Below are 21,143 nucleotides of genomic sequence, written 5' to 3'. Positions count from 1 at the left end.
TGCTGCATTCGACACAGTCAACCACCAAATCCTCCTCTCAACTCTGGCTGAACTTGACATAACTGACTCTGCTCTCACCTGGTTTACATCATACCTGACAAATCGCACGTTTCAGGTCACATGGAATGGCTCTATGTCCAAACCCTGTGTAACCCACATTAAAATATGATACAATATAAATATTTTGTTAAAAAGGATTAATATGTTTTTTACGGAAGCCCTAAACGGCCATGCATACATACATTTTATTTCGTCCGATTTCTCGTGATAACGAGATCATTTTCATCCGTTTTCTCGTGATAACGAGATAATTTTCCTCTGTTTTCCCGTGATAACGAGATAACAAATGAAACGTGATAGGCGAGATTTCAAATTCGGTAAAGTTGGAAAGATATTCACAGATTCGAACTGACCATAAAGAGACCCTTGATGTGTGTAGTGATTTTGGAGTCTCTGTAGCCTACTGTATAACAGTGGAGTTATTTATTGTCTTGCAATTTGCAGACGGTCCCTGCGCACTCGCCCGGCTGCCGGTTGCGCATGGAGATCAATGTTCTCCGTTCAGCTCGCAGGACGGCTTATTTATGTAAAAGATCGGGGTTTTGGTGCTTGTAGCTCGTAGTCTATGATATTACGGTGAGACAGAGGCATCATTTGTGTTTGAAAAACGTTTCACTTCTGATTTATTGATCCCGGAAGTTCGACTCTGTCTTTCCAATTTTACCGAACTTCAAAATGATCTCGTTATCACTGGAAAACGGGTGAAAAATGATCTCGTTACCACGGGAAAACGGAGGGAAATTATCTCGTTATCACGAGAAAACGGAGGAATTATCTCGTTATCACGGGAAAACGGAGGAAATAAAATATATGTATGCATGGCCGTTTAGGGCTTCCGTAGTTTTTGTATTAAAATGCATACACTTCATTAAGAGCCAGTTAATGTGGATTTGGCAGTAATTAATGAAATTGATTAAAAATATGCCTTTAAGAAATGCGGTGACGCTCCCCTTTAAGAAATGCGTTGGCCCGTGTTTACGCATGCTCTGGTCAGAGCTGAGCAGAGCCGAGAGCGGAGGAGAAGCGGAGAAAAGCAGCGATATTAACGAGTAAAATAGTTACCAGAAGAGTTGGTTTAAAGCCTGGAATAAAATACCTACCTACTTGGTGTTTCATGAGGACCATGCTTAAATGAGCCACAGCGGTTTTGGTGAGTTTCAACTCGTTTTATTGATGCTTCGCTGTATTGGTTGCACTTGAATGAGTGAATGGTCGCTAGCAAAGAGCTAATAGCCTAAGCTAAATGAATGTGCGGAGAAAAGTAAAACTAAACTGTTTAGCAGTTAATAGTCCCCGGTTTATCAACCAAAGCCAAATACATATGTGTATCTTGCTAACTGAAGAAGTTGAGTTTTATTTCATGTAAAAAGGAGTTATACAGCCCAGCGGCAGGAGGAAAAGTACCGCATCCCTACTGGCCATTTTTGGTTCCCAGAACGTTCTAGTTACGTACGCCTTTGGTTCCAGTTACGTTCCCTGTATGTTACCTTTGGTTAGGTTTTGGTTGCCACTTGGTTGCAGGGGAAAGTTGGTGTTACGTTCTGCAAACGTTAGGTTGTTTGGTTCCCTCAACGTTCTCCTAACGTTCCCCTAACCTTGTTGGTTATAATGTTGGTTCCCCTAACATTCCCCTAACCTTGTTGGTTACATGTTTGGTTTCCTCAATGTTCCCCTAACGTTCCCCTAACCTTGTTGGTTATAATGTTGGTTCCCCTAACATTCCCCTAACCTTGTTGGTTACATGTTTGGTTCCCTCAATGTTCCCCTAACGTTCCCCTAACCTTGTTGGTTATAATGTTGGTTCTCTCAATGTTCCCCTACTGTTGTAATGTCTGATGAATGAACAGGCAAATTTGGCAGGACTTGAAAGTTTAATACAAAAAAATAATAAAATACAAGTGTAATACAAAATATAATAAAATACAAATTAAAAAAAATAAATAAAAGAGATACAATATAATGCCAATAATACAATAAAAAATTAAATATAAAAAAATAAAATAAATAAAAGTAATCTAAAAAAAAAAGTGCAGAATTGCTGCTGTCCGTCTTCTTCAGGCTACGTTTCATGATGAGTCCAGATGAGCAGAATGTTGCAGGGCGTGAGCAGTTCAATGACCACAATATTTTGCAGTTTTCACCCGCAAGCGTCCTCGTCTAAACGGGGCCTCAGTCTTGCTGACCAGTTGACCTAAAAAGAAAAAGAAACAAAGGTTTAAACACAAGAAGTTCACAAAAGCACAAGAAACACCCTACTACCAACCAAGACATTTCAGAGACAGAAGTTTGATTTGCCATCTGTGTGGAGCAAACTTGAGCGCTTGCCCAATGCACTCCTCGACCTCTGCTTCCGTCTGGCCAGGGAAGTTCTTCACACAGGCCGCTACAGGTAGAAGTAAAAAAGTTACACATCTAAATCTCATCAGTCAAGCTTGGCATATAACTGATGTGAACAATATATAAACACTTACCTGTTATAATCTTAAAGTCCTTCTCCCCTTCAGGCTGTACTGGGACAGGACATCGTTTGTTTGTAATATACATCGAATGGCATCCCCTGCACTTGCCCCTCTAACTGTTCCAAGGAAATGTTGCTGTAAAAAAACATAATTAAAATGAATGTGGAGAGCTTATACAATCTAATTTTATAAGCCAAATCAGTACGGTTATGAGTCCTGGGATATCCTCAGAGGATCGTAGCAGCAGTGTCTGCTCCAAATGTCCAGTTCCCTGTGTTGCAGGAACATGATTATTGTTGAGGTTTTATTTTTGTTTATCAGTAGTGCAGTTTATAAGTAATACCACACGGTATAAGTTCTTACAGTCAAATGTTTCCTGTTAAATGTTTTACGATAATTAGGTTCTGTACAAATCTAAATAACAAATATCTGAATACGGTATATATGATTGTTGACTCATGTTTCCTCTTATGGCCTGCAGGTCTATTTCCCTCCTGCTCTGGAGGAGAGACCCTGCTGCAGTGGTTGGCATCATGGCTGGGGAGATGGGGTGTAGTAGGGTAATAGCAGGTCTTTGCTCCATCACCTCATCCATGACAACAAACACTTCCAGTGTGCAGCAGTGACCTCTCCTCCCTCAGTGCTGACACTGTCAGTTCCTTTAAACAACATATACAAACACTTCTTGTAATCATTGTTTAGATCAACTATTCACCACTAGTCATATATTAGAATATGGACAGTAATACTGTTCCACATGGGACCAACTTAATGGACTCTGATGTTTGAACACATTGTAGATATTACCCAGCACTGACTTTGCCTGGTTATTAATAAGAAAGACAACTTCATCTTGTTTCTTTTATGCTATAGTGTTCAATACTTTAAACTGCTTCCAACTCACCTTGTATTTCTGCTTCATGTTCTCCCACTTCTTCTTAGCTCATCCAGCTCCACCTTCCCATGTTCTTCGATAAACATGCTATATGAAGGGGATCAACACGTAGAAAGAGTTCATTGATGATTTCTTGCCGCCTAAAATAACTGTTAAACAGAACGTTTCAGGTAGACATCTCAGGAGAGCAGGACATCTCCCATCTATATACGCTGGTTTTCAACCTTATATCATTGAGTAGCTAAATATGCAACAGCAGAACTTAAACGGAGTCCTGCATATGAGAATTATAACATTTAACACCATATGTTCTTACGTGAAGCTTCTCAGAGCAGCATTCCTCCTGCCGGTGAACGTCTCCTCATTGTTCCCTCCACTGAATGAGGCGCTCGGTGTTTTACTTCCGTCCCTTTAACGAACAATGATGCACCGTGTTATTTACCACCGCTAGTTAATATATTACCACGTTTTAACACAAGCACCATCTTCTTAGTTAACGTCGGTAAAAACGGCACATTTATCGCTTCGCTTGTGCTCACTAACCTCTATGGTAAATTAGCGTCAGTAGGCTAGCCGGCTAGCAGGACCTTCGATTCGTAACGTTAACGTACAATTCCAACAACAATAAAGTAACGTTCATTATCAATACGAATAAAAAGTCAGCTGGAAACATGAAAATCGTGTTACAGTATACTTACATGTGTACGCGGTTTGTGTCGGGCTGTCGCCAGAATCACCGCAATCGTCCGCCATTACCCAAAACTTTTCAGTCTTCTTTTCCAACCACCGGGCGCTTTCTCTTGACGTCACACACGCGCGACGCGATCTTAAAGGCACACTTGCATTCTTAAAGTTACATTTGCATTTGATATTACAGATAAATATTCCTTTCATATTAAACAACAGGCATACTTTACTCTGTACTCTACCCTTACTTTTGTGCGTCATTGTTGTTGGCTCATGATGTCACCTTGAAACTGGCAAAACACTGATTACCATGATAATTGTTTGCAAAGCCAAAATGGCACACACATTAAAACCTGGTCACCCATCACAGGAATGTCTGGAATTATCCATCTTGAAGATCTTGAATAGCATTCCCAATGGTTGTCATTGTCACGTAATAGCTCTTTCTTCACAATTTTTTCTCACACTGTTCTACTATTTATCATCATTATTACTAAATTATACAATTCTGTCAGGCCTTTCATGTTCATTCATGTCCAATTTATGTTCATACTCTTGTGTGTCCATATTGAATAAGTATATATAAGTATATATATGAATAAGTATCTATCTATCTATCTATCTATCTATCTATCTATCTATCTATCTATCTATCTATCTATCTATCTATCTATCTAAAGGCACTTTGTATTGGCTACATGCAAATTAGTAGCCTAAGTGTGAAATATCAATGCAACAGGATTTGTCAGCTCTAAAAGTCTTCGTTCTCAGATCAACCCAAAAAACACCGAACATAACGTTGTGTGGAGGTAAAAAGTGCAACCACAGGAGAACGTTGTGGTTCTGTGGTTCCCGAAACGTTAGGGGAACGTTGGGCTTTGCTAGGTTTCTGCATAACGTTCTCTAAACGTTATTTCTTGGTTTGGTTATAACCTAACCTTTAGAGAACCAAATGCTAACATTCTCTAAACGTTATGTGTTAGTAGGGATGTCGCTGTATGGGACCTGGTTACATAACACTGACATTAAGATTTAAACACACTGTAAAAGGTTTTTCATTTATATGGACCGAGTCATTTATTTTGTTCATGGCCTGTTGTACAGGTCAGGTTTTTTTGCTTGCTCCTGAATGAAGTATGATCGATGAGAGAAACTCTTCCTCGGCGCGGGAGACCACACATACGCACGCGGCCGTGGGATACAAGATGGCGAGCTAGACCCACAGACTTCGTTCCCAGAAGACATCCCCATCTTCATCTTCATCACTTCAATGAGGATTTGTCGGTGGATTATTGGTAAACTCGCTGCCAGAGCGGTAGGAGTGCTGGAGATATTTCCTTTGAACTGAACTGAAACTTTACTGAACTTGAACTGAAGTGTTCCATGTTGACATTCTGTTTTATTGTTGATATTGTGATTTAAGGTGTAATATTGTTTCACTTTATTTGGATTTAGTTGTGTGAAATGGTGAAATGTTTTTTCTACTTATGGAAATAAGGGAAAAAGAGTTAACCCAAGAGAACCAAAATAGGTGCAACCTATTAACATAAATTGAGATTTAGTCACAGACCGGTCTGACAAAACAAAGTCTCTAATTTAGATCATTCAACCTCAACAAATTATTATTCAGGAAAAATATTCCTTATAGAGGAAAATAAACCTAAAAAAGGTGGAAAGTGAATCCAATCTTTTTATTTTTCACACCTGCAGGATGCTTTACACACTGTCTGAATACGTTTATTGTTCTTACTCACTTCAAGTAAAGTACCGACTTTATTTTTAAAGAACCTGGTCTCTGGTCTAATTTTAACCTGTCACCCCACTCCATCAGAACCTAGAACTAGTCCAGTGGCTTTGATAGTGTGTCTGGCGGACACACATGCTACACCTGTTCTCTGGACACGGGTGTCCCTCAAGGCTCAGTATTAGGACCGCTTCTGTTCTCACTATACACAAGATCACTAGGTTCTGTTATTACATCGCATGGATTCTCCTACCATTGCTACGCAGATTAAGTTTAGAACTAAACTAGTCATCTCGCAACTAAACTACTCTCGATGGACTCCCACAGATCGACTCCCTTGTCTTTGTTTGATAGTCTAGACTCCCACAGATCGACTCCCATGTCTTTGTTTGATAGTCTAGACTCCCACAGATCGACTCCCATGTCTTTGTTCGATAGTCTAGACTTCCACAGATCGACTCCCATGTCTTTGTTCGATAGTCTAGACTCCCACAGATCGACTCCCTTGTCTTTGTTTGATAGTCTAGACTCCCACAGATCAACTCCCTTGTCTTGTTCGACAGTCGTTGTTCGGCAGTCCTGACGCTGTAGTGACAAGCTCTTAAGTGCTTGGTTTACCTCAAGCAGGTTTAGCCCCTCCCTCCAATCAAGTCTATTCACAACAGCTCAGATGGCTGAAACTAGGTAATTGACCACTCCGTATGAACAGCTTCACAAGAATTTAAACAACAAGCTATCGAGACAAGACTACTATTACTATCTCAACTCACAGAAAGCCAAACCCATTATCTACGTTTCTGACTTACCAACAAGATAAAATGCAGCTTCCCTCCTTTCTTCAGACAAAATGTAGAATCACCAGAATGCAGGAAATTAAGTGTTTGGCGCTGAAGATTTCCACCATGAACCTGCCTATGCAGAGTACTACCTGAATAAAGTACCTTTTACATTGCAGGAAAAAACTGCATCACAGAATTTAGACTATAGGTCCAATCACTTTCTGCTGTCAGTTTTTAAGTGTTTTTGTAGTTATTTTTGTCTGTGAATGTTTTGCCAGTTTTTGTATTTATTTTTGTTTGTCTTTGTGGACACTCTGTGTATTTTGGCCTCAAGTCTTTTACAGGTTTCATTCTTTTAAATTTCTGATTCAGAACAAAGAGAAAACTACGGAAGCTGGAGAAGAAGAAAACACATTGAAAACTGTTATAGACTATAGAAAAAAAGTCAGAAGGCAGTTTTTTTCAGTTTCTTTGGAAAGATAACAGATCAGACATTTACCATCACATTGCAACATGCAATGAGACTGCGTTTGGTTTACCTTCCTGGATTGCCAAATTCTGGGTAAACAATGACTAAAGGAGTTCATCCATTGCTATAAAAAGAGGCATGGATGTACTGGACCATCACAGAGATTTACATCACATTGCTCACTCAAGTTCTCTTTGACAGCCTCCTGCATACTTTGACTCAGAGAAAGGTAAGGACTAAATATGTATTCCTCATTTACTGACAGTAGGACCAGGACAGTTGTTTGACATCTGTTAAATTGACTGTGGCCTCTGTCGTATGTTTGCTTCTTGTTTTTCAGGATGAAGTGCATCGCGCTCTTTCTTGTGTTGTCCATGGTCGTCCTCATGACTGAAGTCGAAGGGGATTTCACTTTCAATGGAGGTACAGTCGCAGAATCTATATTCATAGAACATATTTAGACACAACAAATCTATAAAAGATAATGTTGGTCATAAAAATGAGTTACCCTGACATCGAATTGTTGGCTAGTTTATAATTTAATCAATCTTTATTTAATTCTCGAGGAATCATTTTCAATTATGTCAAGGGCACAATAAAGGAGAATACACACACACAAAGGAAATATTAAAAACAGTTACATTATAAAGCTGAGTAGTTAGTGATCATAGTTTTAAATCAACCTCCAGGTACAAGTGTGTAATGTGTGTTGTAATGTAGCCTAGTGTTTGAACGCAGGACTTTAAGCATTAGCCCACACTGTTACTGTTTTTCTGTGATTAAACATGAAGAGTTAACCTAATCTTGTTGTTCTCTTCTCTATTTAGTTCACAACGGAAAGCATGGGTAAGTACTTCTGTTTCTACCATTGTTATTGTGTTTTCAACCAAGAAACTACTATCATTACAATAAATATTAAACTCAATGCAACATTCATGTAATTGTGGAAGTAAATGAGATACAACTCATAGTACTAGTACAAACACTACTACTTCAACTTCTTCTCTTCTATATTATTATGTTCTGCTGCTGAATCTTCTCTTCGTCCACCAGGGGTACCTTCGTGGGCGATAACCACAAGGGGGAGGACGTGAGTGATGACAACCAGGGGGGGGTCGTGAGTGATGGCAACCAGGGGGGGGTCGTGAGTGATGACAACCAGGGGGGGGTCGTGAGTGATGGCAACCAGGAGGGGGTCGTGAGTGATGGCAACCAGGGGGGGGTCGTGGTTGGAGGCAACCATGGGGGGTCTGTGTCCGTGGACGTCATGACTCTGGGTTTTGTTATTTTGGTTTCCTGTTTTATTTTGTAGTCCTTCTGTCTTGTGTTGTCACGTACTTTACTTCCTGTTTTGGTTTCCCTCCTTTTTTGTCTCATCAGCCTTGCCTCTCGTTCTCCCCAATCCCCATAGCCTGCCCTTGTGTTTCTACACCTGTCTCTCGTTGACCTAATCAGCCCTGTGTATTTAGTCTGTGGGCCCTAGTTTCGTAGACTAGGTGTAGTCAGCGCGCAACGCACCTGCGCACGGGGTGTGTCCGCCTGGACTTTGCAAGTTTCGTGCACCGCGCAGGCTCGCGCAGGCACACCTCCCGTCTCGCTCCACCGGCGCAAGTGGGAAAGAGGGAGGAGAAGAAGGCGTGAGTGGGAGACGAGGAGGAGACGAGGCGTGGACTGGGATTAATACAGCCGATTGAGATCTTCACCAATCAAATGAGCTCCTCTCCTCACCTTTAATGCGTTAGGGGAGGTTCAGTGCAAGTTCCGTCACTTGACAACCCGATGACAGAAGCAGCGCCGCCGCTCCCACCACGCGCATCACGCGCTGTGCGTGCGTATCATAATAATAACAATGCCCATATTATAAAAAACAGGAGAGAGAGAGGGAGATGCTTTGGTCCGAGAGGCTGAGTTTCCGTTACGCGTGCCATCCGCCTTTGATCTGACGTCAGATGTGACGGGACAATCTATATAGATATAAATTCACGTGCTGATTCAATTAGTTGCATTAAATAGTGTTTGTTGTGATTATTTATTGCATTTAAATGTGCCTGGAACTGTGGAAACCTGCCTGTGAGGTCTCGGTGACGTGTGCGCACTGCGCGCAGTCAGCCAAACTTCCACTGCGCCAGCTGCGATTCGCCTTGAATGAATGGACTTTATTCGCGCCTTGCGCCGAGAGTAGACTAGGTTGGAGCTGGCGGGCTTTCAGCGAAGTCTCGGAGAGGCTTTTTGCCACGAAACTTCCGCTACGCCAAGCTGAATCTGTGACGCCTCCCCCTGCTGCGCCGCCACACCCATCTTGGCGCAGGCGATCCACTAAACTGCCAAACTGACCGTGCGCAAGACTGCGCGGGTCGAAACTTGCATTACGCCGGCTCCGCCACCCTGCGCTGCTCCACGAAACTAGGGCCCTGTGTGTTTCTGTTCTGTCTTTGCTTGGTCGGCTGTGTTATCCCAGATGTGTCCACCACCTGATCTGTCATTTCTATGTCCTGGTTTTTGTCTTTATTATTGTTTGTGAGTGATTATCTTGTTCTTTGTTTTTTGATAGGGTTTTTTTGCCCCTGTGGTCCCTGAGATTTTGGACTTTCTTTTTTTGTTAGCTTATCATTTAAATAAACCTTTTAACTGCATTTGGGTCCATACCTCCTTCAATCTTAGTACATCCCTGACAAACCAGGGAGAGTCCTTGTCTGGTGGGTCTGCTTCTTGCTCTTCAACCTAGGAATTGTGAACTGCCAAAACCATCTGTTCCAAATAAATAGGTGATTACTTAGTTGAATGAGGAGTTTTAATGTGGTTGATGAGAATGGTGTTGTGAACAAATAACTAACAAAAAATAAATATAAAATTGAATTAAATGTTTTGTTTATTTTTTTTAAATGACCTGTTGTCAGGAAGTAATGGGACATGGAATTACTTTGGGATTAACCCTCCCAAATTTTATGTGTCTGTTTGCTCTTCCTGTGATAATATTTCAAACTTGGGTAGGGCATTTATTTCAGAAGCATGCTTTGATATATTTGTCAAAATTCTCTTTAAATCCTGAGAGCACTCACTCTGTCAACACCACACATATTGGATCTTGATTGATTGATTGATTGATTGATTGATTGATTGATTGATTGATTGATTTTATTTGGTGGAAGCACAGAAAAGAGCACATAAGCACTAACAACGACTGGACATCATTACCGAGGATAAAAAACACAATAAAGCTCTAAGGCTTAATAATTCACTCGTAACACTTAAGAGGCTCCAGCAACAATTCAAACATCCATCCAGCTCTGCATCATCTGTAACCAGGGTAACAGCCGGTCCCAGCTGACAGGGTGAAGGCAGGGTACATGCTGGACAGGTTGCCAGCCTATCACAGGCCTGACATGGAGAGAGACAACCAGTGATGCTCACATTCACAGCTACAGGCAACTTAGAGTCATCAACTAACCAAACGTGCACGTATTGGACTGTGGGAGGACGTCGGAGAAAACCCACGATGAAAACGGGGAGAACATCTCCACACAAAAGTGTAGAAGCCTCCAGGCTTGGTGCGGCTGAGAACCCTGGCGGCGGAGCTTTGTACGTATTGGATGTATATTATTATCGTCCTTAACTTCCTCAATGATTAATTATGGCGGTAATACTATATATAATATACCAAACACACAGGGTTGACACAAATAAACAAGAGTTCATGTTTGCACCTGGGACACCTTCCATAGTTAATGTTGCACCATGATGATGATGGGCCCTCATTTATAAAGCTTGCGTACGCACAAAACGGGGCTGGAAACGTGCGTACGCCACTTTCCACGCAAATGTTGTGATTTATAAAAACCAAACTTGACGGGAAAGTGTGCGTACCCGTAAGCAAACTCTGAGGCATGCGTACCGGTACGCACATTCTGGAGACTGGAAGCGAATCAGCAGTAAACGTGAGAAGAACTATATATTTTTGATGACTCGCACACATTTAATTACACTCCATATCATACATTAGATCTGCGTTATCATGATGAACTCCAGCAATGTTTTTGACGCTTTTAATGACTGATAGTTTTTTTCATATTAACACCTTCTTTTAAAATCTGACTTGTATCTTAAATCAAAATCATTTTGAATTAAAACTGCGAGCAGTGATAACGGGCCCTCGCATGGCACGTAACTCGGTTAGTGCTACGACCGCCTGACGTGTCGGACCGCCTGGCCTGGCCACCGCCACGGGGCGGGTCGTCCCCGGCCACCGCCACGTTGCCAGTCGTCCCCGGTCGTCCCCGGCCACCACCACGGCGTGGGTCGTCCCCGGCCACCGCCACGGCTGGCGCCTGTCGTCCCCGGCCACCGCCATGGCGCCGGTCGTCCCTTGCCTGAATCGTCGCGTCGATCACCGTATCAGACGATTGAAGTTGTCTTGCTCGACTGGGGTGCAAAGTTCCACGACACTGGGACCTTATACAAGTGTAAAAACATGACATTTCATGTCGCCATTCGGTGGCGCTCTGATTATCAGTCAAAATTCTAATGCAGACGCGTTGAAGATGGGACTCTCATCAAATGTGAGAAGTTTGAACCAGATCGCACAATGGACACTGAAGTTATAACAGTTTAGAGTATTGTGGCGAAGCATGAAATTCGTCCATGTTCAGGGCGCCGTAATTGTGCTCCTGTAGGACTTCTGTAAGACCTTTTGATGTTTTTTAATTGTCGAGACCTCTAGAACAGGCTCACAAAGTTTGGTAGGAATCGGATAAACAGTGTGGGAGGAGTTTGTTAAAATACAAAGCTTACAATTGAAAAATGGCTGATTTACTGTAGCGCCCCCGAGTGGTCCATTTTAATAAAACTTTCAGAATATGTTCCAGGGACATGTCAACATATACTGCAAGTTTCGTGATGATTGGGTTAAATATTGTGGAGTTATGTGTATTGATTTCTAGAGCCCCGCCCCTCTAATGTTCATTGGCTTTTAACTTCTGAACGCAACAATGTTTCACAATGCCCTTTATAGGGATTGATCAGCTCGGTCTACTGATGATACACAGCAATTTTGGTGAGAATCGGATTTACGGTTTAGGAGGAATTAGCAAAAAAGTGTTTTTCACAAAATTCAAAATGGCGGAAAATTTCGGTAGGCGGACTTTAGTACTCCAAGAGGCTTTTTTGTAGAGCACACTTGCCTGCACATGTGAGGCGAATTTTGTGTCAATTAGAGTTACGGTGTGCTGGGGCTGGCATAAGACGCGTTAGGTGGCGCTAGAGAGCCACTTTTTTGTGGCCGATTACCAAACCTATAACACATCGCAATTTTCGCCAGTCCCCATGTGACTGGGAATTTTTTTCAACTTCTGAATATGATAAAGCCTCCAAAATGGCCCCCAAAATGGCAGAAAAAAAAGAAGAATAATAATTAAAACTGCGAGCAGTGATAACGGGCCCTCGCATGGCACGTAACTCGGTTAGTGCTACGACCGCCTGACATGTCGGACCGCTTGGCCTGGCCACCGCCACGGGGCGGGTCGTCCCCGGCCACCGCCATGGCTGGCGCCTGTCGTCCCCGGCCACCGCCACGGCTCGGATCGTCCCCGGCCACCGCCACGGCTGGCGCCTGTCGTCCCCGGCCACAGCCACGGCGCGGGTCGTCCCCGGCCACCACCACGTTGCCGGTCGTCCCTTGCCTGAATCCTCTCTTTTGCCTTAATCGTCGTGTTGATCATTGTATCAGATGATTGAAGTCATCACGCTCGACTGGGGTGCAAAGTTCCACGACACTCGGACCTTATACGGGTGTAAAAACATGATATTTCATGTCGCCAATAGGTGGCGCTCTGATTTTGAGTCAAAATTGCAGTGCAGACGTGTTCAGGGTGGGACTCTTATCAAATGAGAGAAGTTTGAACATGATCGGACAATGGACACTGAAGTTATAACAGTTTAGAGTATTGTGGCAAAGCATGAAATTCGTCCATGTTCAGGGCGTCGTAATTGCGCTCCCGTAGAACATATGCAAGACCTTTCGATGATTTTGCATCGTTGAGGCCTTTAGAACAATCTCAGCGAGTTTAGCATGAATCGGAATAACGGTGTAAGAGGAGTTCGTTAAAATACAAAGCCTATAATTGGCTAAAATGGCCCAAAATGGCTGATTTACTGTAGCGCCCCCGAGTGGTCAATTTTAATAAAACTTTCAGGATATGTTCCAGGGACATATGTCAACATATCCTGCAAGTTTCATGATGATTGGGTTAAATATTGTGGAGTTATGTGTATTGATTTCTAAAGCCCTGCCCCTCTGATGTTCATTGGCTAATAACATCTGAACGCAACAATGTTTTACAATGCCCTTGATGGCACTTGATCAACTTGGTCTAATAATGATACACAGCAATTTTCGTGAGAATCGGATTTACGGTTTAGGAGAAGTTCGCAAAAATGTGTTTTTCACAAAATTCAAAATGGCGGAAAATTTTTTCAGGCGGACTTTTGTGCTCCAAGAGGCTTTTTTGTAGAGCACACTTGCCTGCACATGTGTCCCAAATTTTGTGTCAATTAGAGTTACGGTGTGCGGGGGCCGGCCTAAAACGCGTTAGGTGGCGCTAGAGAGCCACTTTTTTGTGGCCAACTATGAAACCTTTAAAATATCAAATTTTTCGCCAGTCCACATCTGCACTCCGATTTTTTTCACGGCATTTTAATGATAAGGCCCCCAAAAAGGCCGTCGAACTTGCGAAATAATAAAAAGAATAATAAGAAACGATACAATTTCAATAGGGCTTCGCTGCCCGACGTTGTCGGCGCTCGGGCCCTAATTAAAACTGCGAGCAGTGATAACGGGCCCTCGCATGGCACGTAACTCGGTTAGTGCTACGACCGCCTGACGTGTCGGACCGCCTGGCCTGGCCACCGCCACGGGGCGGGTCGTCCCCAGCAACCGCCACGTTGCCAGTCGTCCACGGTCGTCCCCGGCCACCGCCACAACGCGGGTCGTCCCCGGCCACCGCCACGGCTGGCGCCTGTCGTCCCCGGCCACCGCCACGGCGCGTTTCGTCCCCGGCCACCGCCACGGCGTGGGTCGTCCCCAGCCACCGCCACGGCGCTGGTCGTCGCCTGAATCGTTGCATCCATCACTGTGTCAGATGAGTGAAGTCGTCACGTTCGACTGGGGCGCAAAGTTCCACGACACTGGGACCTTATACAGTGTAAAAACATGACATTTCATGTCGCCAATAGGTGGCGCTCTGATTGTGAGTCAATATTGCAGTGCAGACGTGTTCAGGGTGGGACTCTCATCAAACGTGAGAAGTTTGAAAAAGATCGGACAATGGACACTGAAGTTATAACAGTTTACATTTTTGTGGTCGAAGCATGAAATTCGTCAATTTTCAGGACACCGTCCTGGCCATGCCATTTGACCTATGTAAGACCTTTTGATGACTTTTCATCGTGGAGGACTCTAGAACAGGCTCGCAAAGTTTGGTAGGAATCGGATCAATGCTTTAGGAGCAGGTCGTTGAAATACACTGCATGAAAAAGGCGAAAAATTCGGTTAAATTTGACATAAAATGCAAAATAGCAGACTTCCTGTACATTTTTCGGGCATGGGTCCCTGGGGTTTTTTTGTACATCTCTACATGTTCTATGTACCTACAAAGTTTCATGCATGTACGTCAAAGTTAAAGGTGTTCAATCTCTTAAAAGGAGCGGTAAAAGTGTAAAAACATGATATTTCCAGGTACCATCAGGTGGCGCTCTGACCTCAGGTCAATATTGCAGTGCAGATACGTTCAGGGTGGGACTCTTATAAAACTTGAGAAGTTTGAACCAGATCAGACAATGGACACTGAAGTTATAGCAGTTTAGAGTTTTGTGAAGCATGACATTCGTCCGCACTCGTGGCGCCGTCCTGGCCACGCCCTTTGACTTATGTAAGACCTTTTGATGATTTTTAATCATTGCGGCATCTAGAACAGTCTCACAAAGTTTGGTAGGAATCAGATCAACGGTCTAGGAGGAGTTCGTTGAAATACTGCATACAAAAGGCGAAAGATCGGTTAAAATTTCACATTAAATTCAAAATGGCTGGCTTCCTGTACATTTTAGGCTATGGGTCCAAGAGGCTTTTTTGTACATCTCTACATGTTTTACGTACCTACAAAGTTTCATGCGGGTACGTCAAAGCTAAAGGTGATCTTTCTCTTCAGAGGAGCGGTAAAAGTGTAAAAAAATGATAGTTCCAGGTACCATCAGGTGGCGCTCTGAACTCATGTCAATATTGCAGTGCACACGTGTTCAGGGTGGGACTCTCATCAAACGTGAGAAGTTTGAACCAGATTGGATGATGGACACTGAAGTTATAACAGTTTAGAGTATTGTGGCGAAGCATGAAATTCGTCCATGTTCATGGCGCTGCCCTGGCCACGCCCTTTGACTTTTGTAAGACCTTTCGATGATTTTGCATCGTTGAGGCCTGTAGAACAGTCTCTGTCAGTTTGGCAGCAATCGGATGAACGCTGTAAGAGGAGTTCGTCAAAATACAATCCCTACAATAGGTAAAATGGGAAAAATGGCCTAAAATGGCTGATTAACTGTAGCGCCCCCGAGTGGTCAATCTTGATAAAACTTTCAGGATATGTTCCAGGGAGAGATTTCAACACATCCTGCAAGTTTCGAGCAGATTGGACATTGTATGCTGAAGTTACAATGACTTCCTTTACACTGGCAAAACGCAACGCCCTGGCCACGCCCTTTGACTAATGTAAGACCTTTTGATAGCTTTTCATCATTGAAGACTTGAGTACATGGTGACCAAGTTTGAGGTGAATCTGATAATGCTGCTAGGAAGAGTGCGCTGAAGTACAAAACGTAACACTTTCTATTGCCAGTAGGTGGCGCTCTGAATATGAGTCAATATTGCAGTGCAGATGTGTTCAGGGTGGTACTCTTGACAAATATGTGAAGTTTTGATCATATCAGACAATGTACATTGAAGTTATAACAGTTTAGATTTTTGTGGTCAAAGCATGAAATTCGTCCATGTTCATGGCGCTGCCCTGGCCACGCCCTTTGACTTTTGTAAGACCTTTCGATGATTTTGCATCGTTGAGGCCTCTAGAACAGTCTCAGCAAGTTTGGCATGAATCGGATCAACGGTGTAGGAGGAGTTCGTTAAAATACAAACCCTACAATAAGCTAAAATGGCCTAAATTTGCTGATATACTGTAGCGCCCCCGAGTGGTCAATTTTAATAAAACTTTCAGGATATGTTCCAGGGAGATATTTCAACATATCCTGCAAGTTTCGTGATGATTGGGTTAGAGATTATGGAGTTATGTTTATTGATTTCTAGAGCCCCGCCCCTCCGATGTTCATTGGCTTATAACTTCTAAACGCAACGATATTTTTCAAAGGTTTTGATGTCACTTAATCAACTTGGTCTAATGATGATCCACAGCAATTTTGGTGAGAATCGGTTTTACGGTTTAGGAAAAATGAGCAAAAACGTGTTTTTCACAAAATTCAAAATGGCGGAAAATTTCGGTAGGCGGACTTTGGTGCCATAATGTAATTTTTTGTAGAGCACACGGATCTGCATGTCTGTGCAAAATTTCTAGTCAATTGGAGTTACGGTGTGAGCTGGCCATCCTTCTTTGCGTTAGGTGGCGCTAGCGAGCCAGTTTTTTGTGGCCAACTATGAAACCTTTAAAATATCAAAATTTTCACCGTTTTCTATTAGCAGGCCAATTTTTTTCAACTTCTGAAGATGTTTAGGCCCCCAAATAGGCCTCTGGAAAATAAAATAATAAAAAACAATACAGTTTCAATAGGGCTTCGCTGCCCGACGTTGTCGGCGCTCGGGCCCTAATAAGAAACGATACAGTTTCAATAGGGCTTCGCTGCCCGACGTTGTCGGCGCTCGGGCCCTAAATATTGAATCAGCGCTGTCACCGCAGGAGGAGGAGACGGCCCAATTGCATGTAATACAGTACCTTCCATTAGATCACTGTAGAACACAGCGGGAATAACTAAATATTCTCCTTATTTATGTGCATATATCATCAACACATACATACAGCCATTAAGCCATCGTATACTTACACTTTATCCTCCTTTTTAAACCACCAGAGCGCAGAGGAAATGCGCTATAATGAGTGCCACGCTCGTGCGCGCTCAGTCGTGGAGCGTGGAGAGCGCAAATGTATCGATGACCCCGAGCCACGGCCCCCTGCCCGACTGGAGGGGTATCAACAGGGCGCAAGAATCCGTGAGGATGTTTGTAAGATAAGGAAGACAACAATCAATGTTCATTGTAAACGTATTATTTTATTAATCACAGTGCGCGTTTGCCGTAGCTCATCTGCAACGTTGTTGATGGCGGTGATTGTGTCTCGCTGAAGTTGCAGGACGGCATCAGTGAGCACCCGACCGCTTTGTAACAATAGGAATTGTTGTTAGGAACCTTTATTCAGTTCAGTGTTACACACGGACATGTTTGGAAGTGACACCACCGGAGTTACCGGACCGAGCTGAATGTACCTTACACGCTAAAGTTTAATAAAGTTTATAACCCAGCAGGGTTAAGCAATAAGAAAGTGTACGCTTCGTGTGATGAAGTAACAGACTTTAACATGGTGGCAGCGGAAGAGGACTCGGTCTGAGTACGTGCAAGTTTTCTCCGGTAGTAAGAGGGTTACCTGATGCTAGTTTTAGCTGCTAGCGTGAGACTGCCGTGTGACGCCATGGACGGACTGAAGCCGCCGCAGACGCTGTGTCTGGACTCCAGCAACCTTTCGAAAACGTGGAAGAATTGGAGGGACGAGTTTGCTCTCTACGTGGATCTGGCAATGGTCGAGGCTGATGATAAACAGAAGGTAAAGCTGTTCAGCTATCTTGTCGGCGAGAGCGGCAGAGAACTTTTGGATACTCTAATGGGCGACACAGCTAAGGATGCATGGAAAATAGAGGACATAATCACAAAGCTTGATGATCACTGCAACCCCAGCGTGAATTAGATTGTGGAACGCTATCGTTTCTTCACGAGGAACCAGGGCGCCAGTGAAAATATAGACACGGAACTTATGTCAAGTTATGTCACGGAACTGAGACTGTTGGCAAAAACATGCAACTTTGGGACTTTGAGAGACTCGCTCATACGCGATAGGATTGTGTGTGGAGGCAGCAATACGGCTATGAGAGAAAGACTGTTGCGGGAGAGAAACCTGACACTGGACACATGTTTGCAACTGTGCAGAGCCGCGGAGCTCTCTAAGGAGAACGTGAAAACCATCTCCGCACCGACGGTAGAGGTGGTACATGCTGTGCAAGGAGCGCATTACCAGAGGAAAGCAAACAGCACAGTGGAGTGTAAATTCTGCGGGAAAACACATGAAAAAAGTAAACAGAAATGTCCGGCGTTTGGGAAGAAGTGCGCTAAGTGTGGAAGAGAGAACCACTTTGCAGCAAAATGTAAAGCAAAACCGGAACAAAGGTGGAAGAAAAATGTGAGTACTATTGCAACAGAATATGTGAGTGATGAGTATGAAGATATAACCTGTATCACTGAGACAGTGGATGCAGTGGAGACAGACACAAACACAGATGTGGATTCAGAGAGAGTAAAGGATGGAAAAGAGAAGGACACAGTTAAAGAGGACACTCAGCTTCTCTATGCTGGCATGCTACTAGACAAAGGTCTGGTCAGATTCCAAATAGACTGTGGTGCTAGTTGCAACATTATCCCCATTAACCGGCTGAATCCAGACATTAAGCTAGAACACACTAACAGTGTACTAGTTATGTACAACAAAAGCAAACTGAGGCCATTGGGAAAATGTAAAATTAAAATAAGAAATCCAAGAAATCACAAACAATATCGCTTGGAGTTCCAAGTGGTAAATGCGGACGGTGCAGTGCCTCTGCTAGGCAGAAGAGCCAGTGAGGCAATGAGACTGATTTAAGTGCACCATGAGAATATCATGACAATAGACAGTATAGTCACAACAGGAAAAACTGAAACAGAACAGTGGACAATGGAACAAATTAAAACAAGTTATGCTGATGTGTTCACTGGAGACGGCTGTCTTGAAGGAAAATACGAAATGGAGATGGACAGCACAGTGAAGCCGGTGCAGTTGCCAAAGAGACGGGTCCCAGTCGCCCTGATGAAATCACTGAAGGAAGAGCTCAAAGACCTGCAACACAGAGGAATAATCACTCCTGTAGAATGCAGCACGGACTGGATCAGTGCTATGGTGGTAGTACAGAAACAGAACGGTAAGCCAAGAGTCTGTATTGATCCCAAACTCTTGAACAAAGCATTAAAGCGCAGTCACTTTCCACTTCCAACCATTGAGGACATTTTACCTGACTTGTCCAGAGCTAAAGTGTTCACAGTGTGTGATGTCAAGAGTGGATTCTGGCATGTACAGCTGGAGGAGGAATCCAGCTATTTGACAACATTCGCTACTCCTTTCGGACGTTACAGATGGCTGAGGATGCGGATGGGCATAAGTCCGGCCCCTGAGATATTCCAGAGAAAGCTCACACAGGCGTTGGACAATGTACCTGGTCTGTACATCATTGCGGATGACATCCTGATCACGGGACAAGGGGAGACACAAGAGGAAGCAGAACGGGATCACAATGAAAAATTAAAACAGTTTCTTGACAGATGCAGGGAAAAGAACATAAAACTAAACGCAGAAAAATTCAGACTGAGACAAAAGGAGACCACATACATCGGACACCGCTTGACAGCAGATGGACTCAAAGTGGATCCTGAAAAAGTGCGTGCCGTGGAGCAGATGCCGGCACCGACGGATGTAAAAGGAGTGCAGAGGCTTCTAGGTATGGTAAACTACCTCACCAAGTTTTGCCCTCACCTCTCAGACCAGTGCAAAGTGCTGAGAGACCTGACACACAAAGACAGTGAGTGGAAATGGACAACAGAGCACGAGGAGGCATTCCTGAAACTTAAAGAGAGAATAGTGAACGCTCCGGTACTGAAATATTATAACCCAGATGAGGAGCTGACAGTACAATGCGACGCTTCAGACACAGGCTTGGGCGCAGCGCTCATGCAGATGGGAAAGCCAGTCGCTTTTGCAAGCAGGGCACTGACACAGACTGAGGGTCGTTATGCCCAAATAGAAAAAGAGTTTTTAGCTATGGTTTTCAGCATGGAAAAATTCCACCAATACACATATGGTCGCAAAGTGACGGTCCAGAGTGATCACAAGCCGTTAGAAACCATAGTACGAAAGCCACTACTGAGTGCTCCCAAAAGGCTGCAGGGCATGATGCTGCGCATACAAAAATATGATGTGGACGTTATGTATGTGCCTGGACGGGACATGTTGCTAGCTGACACGCTCAGCAGAGCCTATCTTCCTGAGAGTACACCTGTGGAAGATGAAGTAGAGACTGTCAACATGGTGCAACACTTACCGATCTCATCTGACAGACTACAAGACATACGGTCTGCCACAGAAAAAGACAATACATTGCAGCTTCTCATTAAAACAATGATACAGAAATGGCCCAACGATAAGGCAAAGGTACCAAGTGGAATCAGGCCTTACTTCTCATTGCAAGGAGAACTAAGTCACCAAGATGGAATCGTCTTCCGGGGTGAGCGAGCCGTCATTCCGGACACACTGAGATCAGACATCACCAGCCGATTACACTCATCGCATCTGGGTGTTGAAGGATGCCTACGCAGAGCTAGAGAGTGTGTCTACTGGCTAAGCATGAACGATCAGATAAAAAAGTATATTGCCAAGTGTGATATCTGTAGATCAATGGACAATAAACAACAGAAAGAAACACTAATATCACATGAAGTTCCGAGCAGGCCGTGGGCAAAGGTGGGCACAGATCTTTTTGTGTTTGACAGTAAAGACTATCTCATCACTGTGGATTATTTCTCAAACTTCTGGGAAATAGACTACTTGGCGGACACTAAATCTACGACAGTGATAAAGAAACTGAAAGCACATTTTGCCCGCCAAGGAATTCTGGATACAGTAATCTCGGACAATGGCCCACAATATTCGTC

The 21,143-nt window shown here is 43.6% G+C and overlaps 2 long non-coding RNA genes across 2 annotated transcripts in view; one reads left to right on the top strand and one right to left on the bottom strand.

Moving 5' to 3' along the window:
• Nucleotides 1-1,066: 1,066 nt before the first annotated feature.
• Nucleotides 1,067-21,143, top strand: part of LOC311027025 — a 53,281-nt gene continuing 33,204 nt past the window's right edge. Inside the window, exon 1 of the long non-coding RNA XR_014598554.1 lies at nt 1,067-1,210. This is a non-coding gene — a long non-coding RNA (uncharacterized lncRNA). The remainder of the gene's footprint in view (nt 1,211-21,143) is intronic.
• LOC311026680 lies at nt 2,365-3,813 on the bottom strand. Its single transcript, XR_014598514.1, has 4 exons — nt 3,731-3,813; nt 3,424-3,563; nt 2,532-2,790; nt 2,365-2,443 (listed from the first exon to the last, which is right to left on the bottom strand). It is a non-coding gene; the product is annotated as an uncharacterized lncRNA (long non-coding RNA).

Source organism: Eutrigla gurnardus (genome assembly GCF_963514095.1).
Source record: "Eutrigla gurnardus genome assembly, chromosome: 16".
Classification (NCBI taxonomy): Eukaryota; Metazoa; Chordata; class Actinopteri; order Perciformes; family Triglidae; genus Eutrigla; species Eutrigla gurnardus.
The sequence above is the reverse complement of the archived record's forward strand: the minus strand, read 5'-3'. Positions and strand labels throughout refer to the sequence as shown.